General features: G+C 43.3%; 1 long non-coding RNA gene across 1 annotated transcript; it reads left to right on the top strand.

Moving 5' to 3' along the window:
- The first annotated feature begins 4241 nt into the window (after positions 1–4241).
- LOC119403998 (uncharacterized) lies at positions 4242–12322 on the top strand. Its single transcript, XR_005186120.2, has 3 exons — positions 4242–4477; positions 6345–6500; positions 10536–12322. It is a non-coding gene; the product is annotated as an uncharacterized LOC119403998 (long non-coding RNA).
- Positions 12323–14203: the final 1881 nt, after the last annotated feature.

Genomic DNA, 14203 nt, shown 5'->3' with positions numbered 1-14203 from the left:
GACTGTATCCATCTGACCAGCTCCTTTTTGTCTTTGATACTTTGCGAGCTTTTGCAGACGGTGCGCTCAAAGGCAACCCAACTTTGGCAAAGCCATTCAGTACCTTGACAAAGTACACAGTTCCAGCCATCTGTGCATCAAGGCTCCTTAAATGCCACAGTGATAACAGCTATGACCACAGGGTGCGACACGTGAACCTCATATGTATTTACTTCCTCAAGCCACTCCTCTCGAACTATGCGTTTAAAGGGACACTAAAGAGAAACAATGAATCGGTTTAGATCGATAAATTGTGCTCCGAGAACTAATGTCGTTAACTTCGCCATCACTATAGGTTTATTAATAGAGGAGAAAATCGAGTTCAAAGTTTTATTAGGGTGATTCCACGTAAGATCGAACAATCGATGGCTGGTCGACCTCTCAAATTTATTTCAAAATTTTATATATTATTGCCTGATGAGTGGAAAGAAGAGATCCGCAATTTGTTTTGCCGCCAAAAATTTTTTCGAAGCACAGGAAATCAATAATGACGAAGAGGTGGAGTAGAGCGCTCATCCGCTCTGCTGTTTTGGCCAACTTTCGTTATGAATTGCACAAAATATATTAAAGTTAGGTAGCTGAAATTTCTTTAACTAAATATATGCATGTTTTTGCTTCTGCTCAGGTATTTTTAGTTTTGATGTGTAGTGTAGATCTTTTTATAAAAAACCTCAAAATAGTCCCAGGAGACGTTATTTTCTTTACTTTGAAGGTCTTTATCTCGAAAAATCCTTGTAGCAGAGCGACAAAAATTGCGCATTACGTTCTTCGCATCCTTATCTACCACACTGCCGAATCTTATATTTATATAACTTTTCAGTAAAGAGACATGATCGGGCTAAGTTAACCCTAGCAAAAATGCCAATAGAATTTTCTATTGGTCTTATAGAAAAATCTTATTTGTTGTATAAGTGCTCAATTGGAGCTTTATAGGTCTTATTAGAATTCTATTGTCACCAATAGAGACCAATTGACAACATCTATTTGTCACCGATAGGACCAATAAATTTTTTATTTGTGCAATAGGAGACATCTATTTGTCACCAATGGAACCAATAGGTATATGTTAGTACCAATAGGTGGCAGCTATTTGTCACTTATAGAACCAGTAGGCACCAATAGGCTTTAATAGGCGACGTCTATTTGTCACCTATACAACCAATAAATAGCACCTATTTGTCATTTATAGAACTAGCAGGTGTGAATTGCCACCAAAGTCACAGGGTTATGCATGGTATTAAAAGGCCACCTATATGTATTTAATTCACTTACAGGGTCATGCAGTAGCGAATTCAGCCAAACGGCAGTTTTTGATTTGTTCAGTATTTGAGCAAAGTGGCAGCCGTTTTACATAAGTGTTCCAAAATATCGCAGCCATATTTTTCATAAATCTCACCAAAATAATTACACAGACGCCTGTAGTGCAATTTCATTCTGTACTCAAGGTTATGGTTATGCAATATTTGTGGGATAAACCCGCAAAAAGACAGGTTTACAGAAAGAGAAAGTTATCATAGTTGAAAAGGGAGGGTACTCAATGTCAATGTTCTTGTAAAGGCAGCAATTTGTACTCTGCTATCCTTGCATGGTGCAAACGGGGTGGGAAAATAAGCTGCTAATAAAATAAGCGAAGTCAGCATATAAGGTAGAAGTCGTCATTTCCTGCTTGAATGTGTGCACATAATGTATACATAGTTGTTTTCAGCCGGTGGGCTATTGCGATTCTTAGTTAACCTCCCTGCCTTTCCTACATTCCTTCTCTCTCTCTCTCTCGACAGCACGCTATGGAAACAAAAGCGAACAGTACGGCATCTACCAGCTCCGCTGGTCGCATTACTTTTCAAAACAGTTGTAGTCTGGCTGGTAATAAGACAAGTTATCCACGATACATTCACGAGACTAGCGTATTTTTATTGTCACCAAGCTAAGAGCGCGGAGAAAACAAATGCGAACAGCGCTGTTCGCGTTTCTTTTCGTCGCCTTTGTGAGTAGTAGGTGGTAGGTTGTAAGTGCAAGCTCGCTCGAGCGCTTGCACTTCTTACGACGGTGAACATCGCGTTCGCTGCCGCAGGTTACTGTACCTGCGGGGTCACCCGTAATGCGCGTCATATAAAAAACGAGAAAAACCTGAAGTTCAAAACATGCGGAAACAGGATAACGATAACAGAATCACGAGCAACCAACGCCGAGCAACCAAAGTGATACAGGCAATACAGGCTTGCCAAAAGAGCTCATTGAAGATAATAGCTGTCGCGTGAAGGCGCTGTATGTCTTCTATTTTCTTTTTCATTTCGCAGCTGAAATTTCGGTTCGCTACGCTTTCCATAACCTTCCTGCCAATGTGTCAGCAGCTGAATATTTTCAAGGGGTTGGAAATAGAGCAAAATATTGCAATACAATAGCAAAAAATAAAATCTTGTTTTTGTGGTATGGCCAAGGTATATGTAAACTGGTAGCGTAACTTCCGTAGAAGCCCACGTGTCAAGCCGGTGGCTAGTTGTTGCAACAGTCGCCATCTATGTGAGGAGGGGACAAACAGAATTAAAAAAAAGAAAAAGATGACGTCACAACAGGACGCGGAAATGACGTCACGTTTTAACGCGATGGGCGCGAAATTATGAAATTTTTTGACAGGGCGCCGCTTCTTACTTTTTTTTATAGCTGCACGTTCTTTTACTTATCACTATGACGGCTCCATAATGGAAGCCTGCAAGATAACGGGAAGACGAAAAAGACAGATTTGATAAATAAGCTGTATTTTATTGGCGAAATATTGCAGTTGAACAGGATATTACCCCAAAATATATAACACAGAAATCAGAAGTAGCATAACAGTTCAACGTGCACACTGTGATGGTGTAATGTGGGCCCGGGATCCGAAATTATTCAACCGGCAGTCAGGTGATTCTGTACACACAACACAGACTTTAACACAACCGATAACTCTGACGATTCACACACAACACACTACAGCATTCCTTATTTACATCCTAAACGTCCTACGCGCCTCGCACACAAACTGTCCTACTCGCCGTTATGAACTGTTGCCGCTGCGGCGAGGTCGGTCGTCACCGGTACTCCTTGGGCAGTAAACAGTCACGCTGCCTTGACCGTGGCGAGGTGGTAGTGGTGGTGATGATGGCACTGCAGGCCGGTAGATCACCAGGCCACTGCAGCGCAGGTTAGCTGCCCGTCGCCAACATGAGCCACGGCCACTTCGTGACACCACTCGGGCCCCAGGACCTCAGGCCAGGAACAGACTAGGCTGCGGGTCTCCGTGTCAGCACCGGGCACACAGCGGGAAACAGGCTCACCAGGTCCGCAAGGCTGCCGGACGCCTGGTTAAGCGATGTCGCGACCCGAACCGCCGACCAGCGGCTGCCGTTCCAACCGTGTCGCGCTCCAACTCCTCGAGCCGCACGCCCCGCTCGCGCTTCCTTTTCGTCGTCTTCCCCTTCAACGCGTACCGCAGAGCAGAACTGTCGTTCCCTCTTCGCCCCGTCACGGGCCACACAATCCACATCATCACACACACAAACCTTGCACACGTGTTGCTCTTGCATCCGTAGACAGCGCAGCGTTTCTTCGCGTAGCGTGGCGGACTCATCGTCCCGAAGGGCGACAGCACGCCGGCCGTGCGCTGGCAAAACACAGTCACTGAAACGGTTCCCGATGGCTGCGATGGGCTATATTACCTTCTGCCAAGTACCACGACTAGAAAACAATGGTTATGCGAGGAAATATCTACGGACGACAGGCACAAACCTACTGCGCAAAAACGAGCGACGCCATTTCCATCTCAAAATGCGCAAAACCGTTGGCCCATGTTACCAGACTGCCTGCATGTGCCCGCTGTTTCTGAAAATAAACGAAACAAAATTGGCCACTCAACCACATACCCAAGACTAAAGTTTGATTAAAGTAATCTACTAATTTAATTCGTGACAAATAAATTTAAAACTAATAAAAATAAACGCTTAATTAATTTTTTGTTTTCATTATTTGTCCCCCCCTCACCTAGTAGCGCTTTAATCGTCACGCGGGCGAGCGTCTAGAAAGCGTACAAAATCCTTTTGTGTTCGACAGCTAGGTACCTAGGGAGTACACTGTACTAGGAAGAGAATCTTTAGGGATTTTCGATGGTGGCGCCGTCACATCTTGGCGGAGCTTTCTGGAACGCCTCGTCCGACCGGTGTCCGCTGTGCGCGTTCGTCACTTGTCTGACTTGTCTTTGCGCCGACGACGATGACCGCGAGTCTTGCAGCACATGCAGCTTTCGTCTTAACAACCATTTTACAACGTAGTCCGTGAACGGGTGTCCCGTAGCGACTTCGTCGTGATTGCCTCAGAGAACGTCTAGTACTGCCTTTGCTTGATTGACGGACGTCGAGGGCGAAACAGAGCGAAGGTGCTGCAATGCGCTGCCTTGCCACAACAAGTAAGTAGCGATCTCTGTTATTTCGAGTTCTGCTTCGCTAGTCTGAAATGTCGGCGTACCTGTTACATTTACATATCAGAGAGCGTGATTATATAGCTATGTTGCCGTTCTTACGTTGTGGATACGGAGCGTGCTAAACATTTCGAACTGCGGCACAAGAGGCTCATCCACGATCGCTGAGCGAGCAGAAAAAAGTTTTCTGCGAAAGAACCGATCGTGTGTTTTCATTCACTACAGCCGCTACAGTTCGACATGGTTAACTTGCACGAACTCTTCCAATGTTCGGCTTTGCGCAATTGATAACTGCTACTATTATTATCTCATCAACTAATAGGAACAGTTTCTTCGCGCATAAAAGAAGCCTGATTGCCATGTGAAAGAACACATGGCTCTCACTTTGTGGCAATTTTGCAAGTGTTCAGGTTTGAATGTCCAATTCGCTTACATTGTGAAGTGTCATCACGCTCCATGTTTCCAAGGGATTGCAGCTGCTTGCAAGAGGAAGCAGGCGCTCTTCGTTCGCTAGTTTGATACAAGTGCCACAGTTCACCAGACAGCACTTCAACGTGTTTAGTGCGCTCGCATTTGGTGTGTTTGTAAAAAGCCTTCTACTAATTGTAAGCTGAATTGTAAGCGTACTGACGGAAAATATAAACTGAAAGACGAGAAGCGTTCACTCTTCTTTTGTACAGCGTATCTCATGTGCCTGCTTAGCTGCCCTTCAGTAAGATTATGCACCATGTAATGGTTATAAGGATTGTGAGAGTGATACATTTAAAATAGTTGCAATAAAAAACAAATGTAAATGAAAAAGGTATGACTATATACAGCATGATATATGCATCTTTATTTAAGGCATGAACAGCAAGAATGAGGTTAGCTCAAGCAACCAACTTTGCAAAAGGCCAATGGGTGCACAGTCCAGCAGCCTTACGCTTCCTGGAAGACCCTTGTGTAACATTGCTTGTCACTCTCACCAGTCAAACTTGCTTATTGAATGAAAATGTCGTAGGCTAGACTGCTCTTCTGTCTGCTATATGCTACAATATCTGCTATATGCTACAATAACATGGCAAACATGCTTTCTGTGTACCCCGAATATAGGATTACAGCAACATGCAAGGGTGCAGCTGCCACTCTGGTGCAGTAGCGGTACTGTCCATAATGCACCATCCTTTCATAATAGTCCGAAGGTACTAGCCTACACATGGTGTTATCGACACTTGGCTCAAAGCACAACCAAGGTCTATTGAGAATGTAATTAAGTTGTACCTTCACCATCCACACTTGATGTTGAAAAATTTCTTCTGCCTACCTACACTAAAAGCCCGACAAGCGCCCCCTCCTTTTTTCTGGATATTTGAAATATATGCAAATGGGACCGAGCAAGTGCCCCCCTCTGCCTCCCTCCCTTTTACACTGCTTCATTCAGTGTTTTTATTCGCTTGACAAGGGCTAATAACGACAGCAAATGCATGCCTATTCAAAAACGCATTTCATTGGAAGCACGTGCGGCTCTTCCACCTCCATATTGAATTTTGATCCGTGACCGAGCGAGGGCCCCCCTCCAAATCTTGTCCGATTATCTTTCACCGTGGGAGTGGTGCTTGCTCCGGATTTTACGGTATTCAGTTAAAACTTGATCTAACGAAGTGATGAGGACACTTGAATGATTTCATTAAATCAGGAAGTTCGTAAAATCGAGAAGGGGATTTTTTGGCTCTTTGAAATCTAAAATTGTTACATATAACAACAAGTTACCAGGCCATTGCTCTCGCAATTAATCTGATTGCTGCCCAGGTGAAAAGTCCATGAGGCCGGCCTGAGGGTGGCTCTGACATGAGGCTCCCTTGTCGCCTTTGTCCAGGTGATGCAAGCCAGAAAGACCATTACGTGAAGCAATGGTGGGCGAACATATACGTGGAGAACGAACGAAGTGATTGTGCGAGCAGGCCAAGGCAGAAAGTTGCAAGGAGACTATTAGTGCCACGAAACCAGCCACCGCCACCTGTAGCATCATCCGGTACGTAAGAACGCTACTGACGGCTGAGTCCATTGCTCCATGCATGGGCACAGTGGAGCGTCCAGCCTGATCAAACTAAAGCAATAGGGCTAAAGCGTTAGAGTGCACGCTCGAAGAAAAACCCATCTCTGCAAAATAAATGGAAATCACCACTTTTTACGCAGTTATTTCCAAGAAAACTTTGTTAAGTCGGGTTTTGTGGCCAAGCTAATTCATTAATTTCAGCCCTATGGGTATTTGCTGGGAAATCACAGAATACTTTGTGAGATCAGGAACTCCATAAAATTGTGTTTTGTTCGATCGAGTTTTAACTGAATTTCATTTCCTTAGGAAGCTACACATTACTTATATGTCTCTGCCTCTAGTCACAGAACTTTATTTAAGTTGTCCCATGGGCGTGTGATGAATTTAAATGTCACAGACCATTTCTTGGCAATCAGGAAAGTTACCTGAAATATTGTAGGGTGAGCGAATCATTGTAAACATGCAGGAACTTTCTTTTCTGTCCAATACTTTGTCATTGAGGGACCATTGCAGCTATGTGCTGTCATGCTGCAGCTGCCGTGCGTTAGCAGTGTTCAGACAGGCACGTTGAATCCTGTTCCATGGGTCAGTGACCCTGGGATCAAATAAACTGTTCTGAGTCACTGTATGGTACTGATGATTGCCTTTAATTTTCCATTTCATAAAAGTCAGCTGGAATGATATAGGGTGAGTGAATCGTTGCGGAAATGCAGGAATTTCCTCTTCTGTCCAATACTTCATGATTGAGAGATCATTGCAGTCGCAATGCGATGGCAGTGTTTGGAAGCTGCTTTGAATCCTTGTCCAGTCTTCCCGTTAAGGTCTTTGTAAAAATGTTCAACTCTCTGGAATTTGGAAAAGCCCTCAGCTAATTGTGCCTTCAGTAAAAAAAATTAAGGAAAAAGTGAACCAAAGCAGACAGGTATAATTGGTCTAGAAAGTGTTCATTTGTACCACTGGCATAGCCAGAGGCATAGCCCCTTTGGTGTTGCACAGATTTTCGTGCTTTCCTTCCGTCTGACTTTCTCAGGAGACACAGACAAATATGATCGTCATGACCCATAAATGTCTCTTCGATCACGGCCAGTACCCATAAGAGCCTTGGAGATTTCTCGTTCATGATAAGTACGACGTCTCCTACTTTTACTACAAGCAGTGCCATTGATGTGGTGAGCTGATTGTAGCTGTAAAATATATTCCTTGTGCCATCTCTTCCAGAAGGCACCAAGGCATGCTTTTCTTTGCCTCCAACGTCTTTGTAGTTCATCTTTGGTCAAACTAGGCTTCGTCTCCGTGATCTCGTCGTCAGGAATGGAGACTGACCTTCGACCAATCAGACAATGAGCCGGTGTAAGCCGTGGCTCCTCCAGCTGACTTGGTATTACTGTCAACAGACAAGAGTGTACTATTGATTAAACTTCCGTCAACACGGTCTCTAATTCGACATAGTTCAGCAAGGCTGTCTTCCAGGCCTGTTGTAGTGCTGTCTTTACTGTACTTATCAGCCGTTCCCAGAAACCGCCCCACCATGGGGCGCAATCCGCTATAAACTTCCATATAATTCCATTCTGCCTGAAGTACTGAAGTATGCGTTCATCTCGGACTGACTCACACATACTTTTTAGTTCCTTTGAAGCTCTGTGAATGGAGACAGAAAGCCATATGGGTCGTACATCTCAGCTTCTGCCTTTAAAACATTCCTCTTCGTTGTCTTCATGGATGCTACGAGCTGCATAATATTGGAGGTGTCAAGCCTTTACACGTCATCTTCAGGGTACTAAAGAACTCCCAGTAATTTCTTGTTCTTAGGAACTGTTAAACGAATATCTTTATTAATGCCTTCTCTTTCTTCACTGAGATGTTGAAGACTTGTGGAATTTGTCGTCCATTTACGCAGATGCATTTCTGCTTCATTGATAACATTAGGTGCATTATTGCAGACCAGCAAAGCTGCTTCCGCTGTGTCTGCTTCGGCCACAATGTCGTCGACATAAAACTGGTGTTTTAAACCGCTGGTCATCTCTTCGTGTTCTCCCGTGGTATTCTCAAAGTGATGATGAAGAGTGGCACTAAGAAGAAACGGGCTTGATGCGGCTCCAAATGGCACACGATTCATCCTCCATACGTGCGCGGGTACTTTTTCTGCAAAACCATTTTCTTAATATTCTCGTATTGGTTTGTCATACATGTCAACAACTCTTGGTCTTTGAGAAGCCCCCATCGGCAATGGAGTCATGATACGGGCGGTACTGGCAGTTACGCCACATGAGAATTCGTGCCAAATTCCTGCATTACTTGCCCTGCACTGATAAAGCATGCATATCTGCCATGTGAAGGGGCATGAGTTATTTGGCACTTCGAAAGGGTGGTAATTCTGGTTAGTTGGTTGTCCTGTATCATAAAAAACAGTGCACAAACGGACAAACGAGTTGTCTCTTTGTGTTCATCCATTGTTTTTGCACTGTTTTTTATGAGTTATTTGGTACAATGTGGATGCACTGATAATGCATTTCTTCTACGGGCATTATTATTTTGACATGCCTCTCTCAGTTGCAATAGAGGCCCACCCAAGTGCAATGTAGGGGGCAGTGAAAAGTCTTTATTGTGTATGGGCCTCTGGTTGAACTTTGGCTTGTACAGTGCCCTAGCTCTCTTTATTGACATACAGTCAGCGTAACAGCACCAATAAACTTTACCACTTTGTCTTTTTGCAGACTGCGGGAACACCAGTATCTAGATTGGTACGAAAAGTATATTTATGTAGTCCTCTAAGAATATCATCTGAAACCTGCTTGTGGTTACATCAGAGTGTGTACAGGTGCTTGAAGCCCTTGAAAACAGTTGAAATTGAAAAGCACATTTTCACGGCCCTTCAAATTCCTGGAATTGTTTTCTTTCTTGGAACATGCTTCAATTTCTTTGCATATGGTGTAATATTGACTATGGCAGCTGCTATGTATAGGTAAACGTTCATCAGGCCAACTCCGAGGGCACATGCCGTACTCCTGTTATGGCTCCCGCCCTGTGTTTAAACTGCCTTCACCACCGTTCATCTTCTACCATTCATTTAATTTCCTCACCTGGTCTACTTCCTCTCAACTTTCTTCCTGGTGACTTGACTTCACCTCCAGCACTTTTGCTATTTTTTTTCTCCTCTATATCTAACTCTGTATCTAACTATATATCTAAATCTTCTAGCTCAAACAATGTCCACTGTCCTTATGCAGCCAAAGCTTTAATAAAGTGCTGTGTGTGAGCCAGACACCAATTTTGTATTCTGAATCTGTAAAGCTAACGATATTCATTTGGAAACATTGTTATTGCAAAAAGTTTCTACTTGGGATGCTGCTTTATATCCTTGAGAAACTTTCAGTAGTGATTTTAAAGTCCCTTGGAATTGGGGCTATCGAAACCTGTACAAACCCTGCTACCTTCTCAGCCTAGAGTTAAAGGGACGCTAAAGAGCAAAACGATTTTTCTCATATTAGTAAACTACTCTTTCGCAATACCAAAAACACCACGCTTGCTGTGAGAAAACTCGCAGAAACAAAATGTGGGTGGTGACGCCACCTTGAAGTTTCCGCACCATTTGCCATGACGGCGCCTACTAGGGACTACGTAGATCCTAATCGGTAAAAATGAAGTACATTGTCCTCTGAGGGTGCCATAGACTTAACCTACCAAGTTTGGGGTAATTTTGTTGAGCCAATGGTGCCAAAATACGATAAATACACTTTAAAAACCGTGACGTCACGTGGGGAGATTTTGGCATGAAATTTAAAAAATGAAACTTTGAACTTGATTTTCTCCTCTATTAATAAACCTATGATGGCGAAATTAATGACATTAGAGTTCTCAGAGCGCAATTCATCGATCTAAACTGATTCATTGTTTTTCTTTAATGTCCCTTTAAACTAATGAACAGTTTTTGTGATTCACATTTATGAGAATGAATGCAATAGGGTTTTCAGCTGTACTATAGTGTGCAAAATACAACCTTTATTTGTGCAGGTGCCCGTGCTGCAAGTTCAGTCGTAACCCCTGTGGAGAGGGAACCGACCCCATGGAGAAAGTAGGGGCTGACGAGCTGCGTTTAAGTATGCTTTGCTGGTGCTTTTAGCTATTTCAAAAGACACAAGAAGTGGCCCGACATCACTTGGCCATAGGCTGCTCTTCCCCATCTCAATGAGCATAGCTCTTGGAACACTGGCTCCACCAAAAAACTAGCCATAAAGTTCAAGGTAAAGTTTTTAAACCATGTACTTTTTGTCATCTCATGTGAGCTGCCATACACACATAGATGAATCTTTGTTGTTGCGTGGAGGTAGACTTCATGCTTCTCTCCCAGCAGCCCAGCTCTCTTCTCTTTCTATTATGTATTACTTTTCTTTGATTTATGCTTTAATGACCAAAGTATGCATGCTCACTCCCTGCGTGTGAAGGAGAAATGCACCGGTGTTTAAACACCATAAAAGGATGCGAAAAGTTAAAGGACCCCTTGTGACTTTTTTTATTGTAATTTCTAGCCTTGTGTCTGGAAATGCCGAAATTGAGTGAGTCATAAATGCTCTGACATATCGTATAATTAATGCTAGTGTGTCTAATTCTGGCCACTTTTAGCTTCATTTTGAAACACCCGCCTGAGATTGTAAGAAACTACTTCCCCACAGCGGGGAAGCACCTAGGACATTGTGCGCTAAAGGTTTGGTGACATTGACAGCGCAGTTTTCAAATCGGGGGCCCCGCGCGCGATAAAGAATGAAACGATGTGGGTGCTTCGGTATGAGCTAAGCCGATTAAGTGCATGTCCCCTCAGGAAAATGAAAAGCATTCCTGGCTTAAGCAGCCAAAACCACCCTGAGAGCAGCCCGACAACTGAGCGAGAGGGACGAGAAACAATAGCCCTCGTCAGGTGCCAGTTGTGGTATTGTGTGCATCCTGTCCATCTTTTGTGACATCAACAATACTGGCTTTTCTTGTGGAACGTCACACGGGGCCTTCATCTATGTCATATTAGTGGAGGTGTCGCGAGGTGCTGCCAACTCAGATGAGCACTCACGCTTACTTTAAAACCAAATTAAAATATTTTAAAGGTAACGTTTGCCACTATTAATCGTCCAGAATTGGCCATGTGTGCAGGACAATCAAACAACACAAACATCTCGAGGTCTTGATTTTGGTGTCAGGGGCCCTTTAAACGGAACTAAAAGTATGCAGAGGGGACAAGAGCCGTACGGGTCCACCCTATGTGTTTTTAAAACCTGTAAATGATTTAAAGAAGTACTGTGTATTCTACTTTAGGAGACCGGCAAGCAGTCATCATACTTGCAGAAAAACTTTTTTTCATAAAAACGTTACCAAGCTTATGTTGAATGCACTAGTCTTTCTTTGATGGAAATGATTTCAGTAACATTATTTTGTCACTGTATAACCATAGCAGTAGCGATCTTGCCATGCTTTCTTTTGTTCTTCAGCTTTCGAATAATATTCTTCTATGTAGGAGTGTGTTTTCCCATCATTATGTTTTTTGGTAAACAGAACGATTGCTTTATTGAAGAGACTGATGATGCTGGGACTGTTGGTACATAGTTCAAAATGTACATAGGGAAGGAGGAATTGTACAAGCACAGACACCCAGTGTGTGTGTGCATTCCATTACTTCCTCTTGTGTAAGACTCCTTGAGGCTGAGTGCTGTTCTTTCAAACTCTTTTAGTGAAATTGTATGAGCTATGTTTATTGCACAAAAATAAAGCAGTCTTTATAACTGAAATCTTGACTGTCTCAAATGAAATAATTTCACTTTTCACACAGCTTAAAATTTTATTTAACTACGAAACAAAAAGGGGGCGCCGACCATTCTAAACAGAACATTTATGACGTTTCGACTTCCAGCATGGAAGCCTTGTTCACGATGAATACATCATCAGAAGTGGCTCGTTTTATTTGAAAGACGAAATGTCATAAACATTTTGTTTGGACTGGTCTGTGTCTCTTTTTTATTTCAAATGTACCCTCCTAGCCAGACTGCATTCCGCCATGATCCCGACTTCAAATGTCATTTAACGTACCAAGTAAATGCTCACTGAACAGCAACATCTTGTGTTGACAAGTGTGTAGAAGACTAGGAGTGGCACAGTCATCATTAGGATCTACTCAGTGTGTTCTAATAAAGGAAGATGTCGATGGAGGGCTTCATCATGGGGACAGCGGCTCATCCTTTTTTCTTCAATTGTGTTTTTCTCCATAATACATTGAGAGCCAATCTTTGAGATAGAGACTTAGGACAGAAAGCTGGGTCTATTCCTGAAGTGTAGTAATGTTTTAATTGTCATAATCTTTCCCAAGTGGCAAAAATTGATTTTCTTAATGAGTGGGACCTTTAATCTTTGTTTTTGCAATCACAAAAATCACAATTTTTTTTGCAATCACACAAAAAAAAGGTACAAAATCGAATTTTTGAACTTCGCGCCGAACCCTACTACCGGTCAGTCAGCATGACGTCACTAATCGATTTTATTTTTTTTTTATCTACGGCTGTTTTCTGCAGATCAAAATGTTACGAAGCCTCAGCAAGAGTGGAAAAGCACGAGACTAAGATCTTTGTTCCACACCTTGAGCTCAGCCAAATAGCCCAGAAGTATGTTACACAGTAATAAATGTTTCCCATGGAGAAAAAGTTCTCTATGCATTTATGATTGGCGCCCGCAAATGACGGATCGATTGAAGGCGCTTAAAAATCGCGATTTCGGTTTCGGTTTCTGATTGCGTGAAGCGCCACCTGCTTCCTGCTGCAAGCGTCATGGCGACTTCCTGTTTACTTTTCTGGCTCCAACGCGTGCGTTCAACTTCCAAACTTCTGCGCTGTTCTACGTGACATTGTGAAATCTATATGGATATATACGTGGTGGTCATATGTAGCACCACCCGGAGCATCAAGCACCAATATTTGATATGCGACACTTTGCCTACTGGTCGTCAGAAGGTAAGCAAAACGCCACTGCATCCTGCACAAGCTTGCGCGGCCCGCCTGGTAAGGCGAATATGTAGTGCTTCTACGGCTACTGCTGCCCTTGCATTTGGGAATGACGCTTGTTTGCTTTAATATCGCGTTAACTATAGCGACTAAGACCTGCGTCTTTAATGTGTAAGAGCGTGAGCTGCGTATACACGGACTTTAGAGAATAGACGACGCATCGTGTTTTCTGTTCTCGTTCGAAACATGTCCTCAGTTCTCGATCGATTCCAACGAACTAGGAAAACTTTCTGTCCGGATTTTTAAAACGATATCGCATTTGTTCTTCCGCATGGTCACAAATAGACACCACATGGAAAGAAGTGAGATTGTACGAATGAAATTGCTCTCCAAGAAAAGGTGGACAGAAATATGGGCTTCAGAGCAGTGTGCATAGATTGCAATATTTAAAGTATAGCAAGATGATTTAGACAACCTGTAGTCACATGAACCTGGCCACACAGCATTTGTACAGAATCGCCTCTCGTCTCAGGGTATCATCAGGGGCGTAGCCAGAAATTTTTTTCGGGGGGGGGGGGGGGGGGGGGGTTCAACCATACTTTATGTATGTTCGTGCGTGCGTTTGTGTGTGCGTGTATATATACGCAAGCAAAACTGAAAAATTTCGGGGGGGGTTTGAACCCCCCCAACCCCCCCCCCCCCTGG

This window comes from Rhipicephalus sanguineus, chromosome 9 (assembly GCF_013339695.2).
Source record: "Rhipicephalus sanguineus isolate Rsan-2018 chromosome 9, BIME_Rsan_1.4, whole genome shotgun sequence".
Lineage (NCBI taxonomy): Eukaryota > Metazoa > Arthropoda > Arachnida > Ixodida > Ixodidae > Rhipicephalus > Rhipicephalus sanguineus.
The sequence above is the reverse complement of the archived record's forward strand: the minus strand, read 5'-3'. Positions and strand labels throughout refer to the sequence as shown.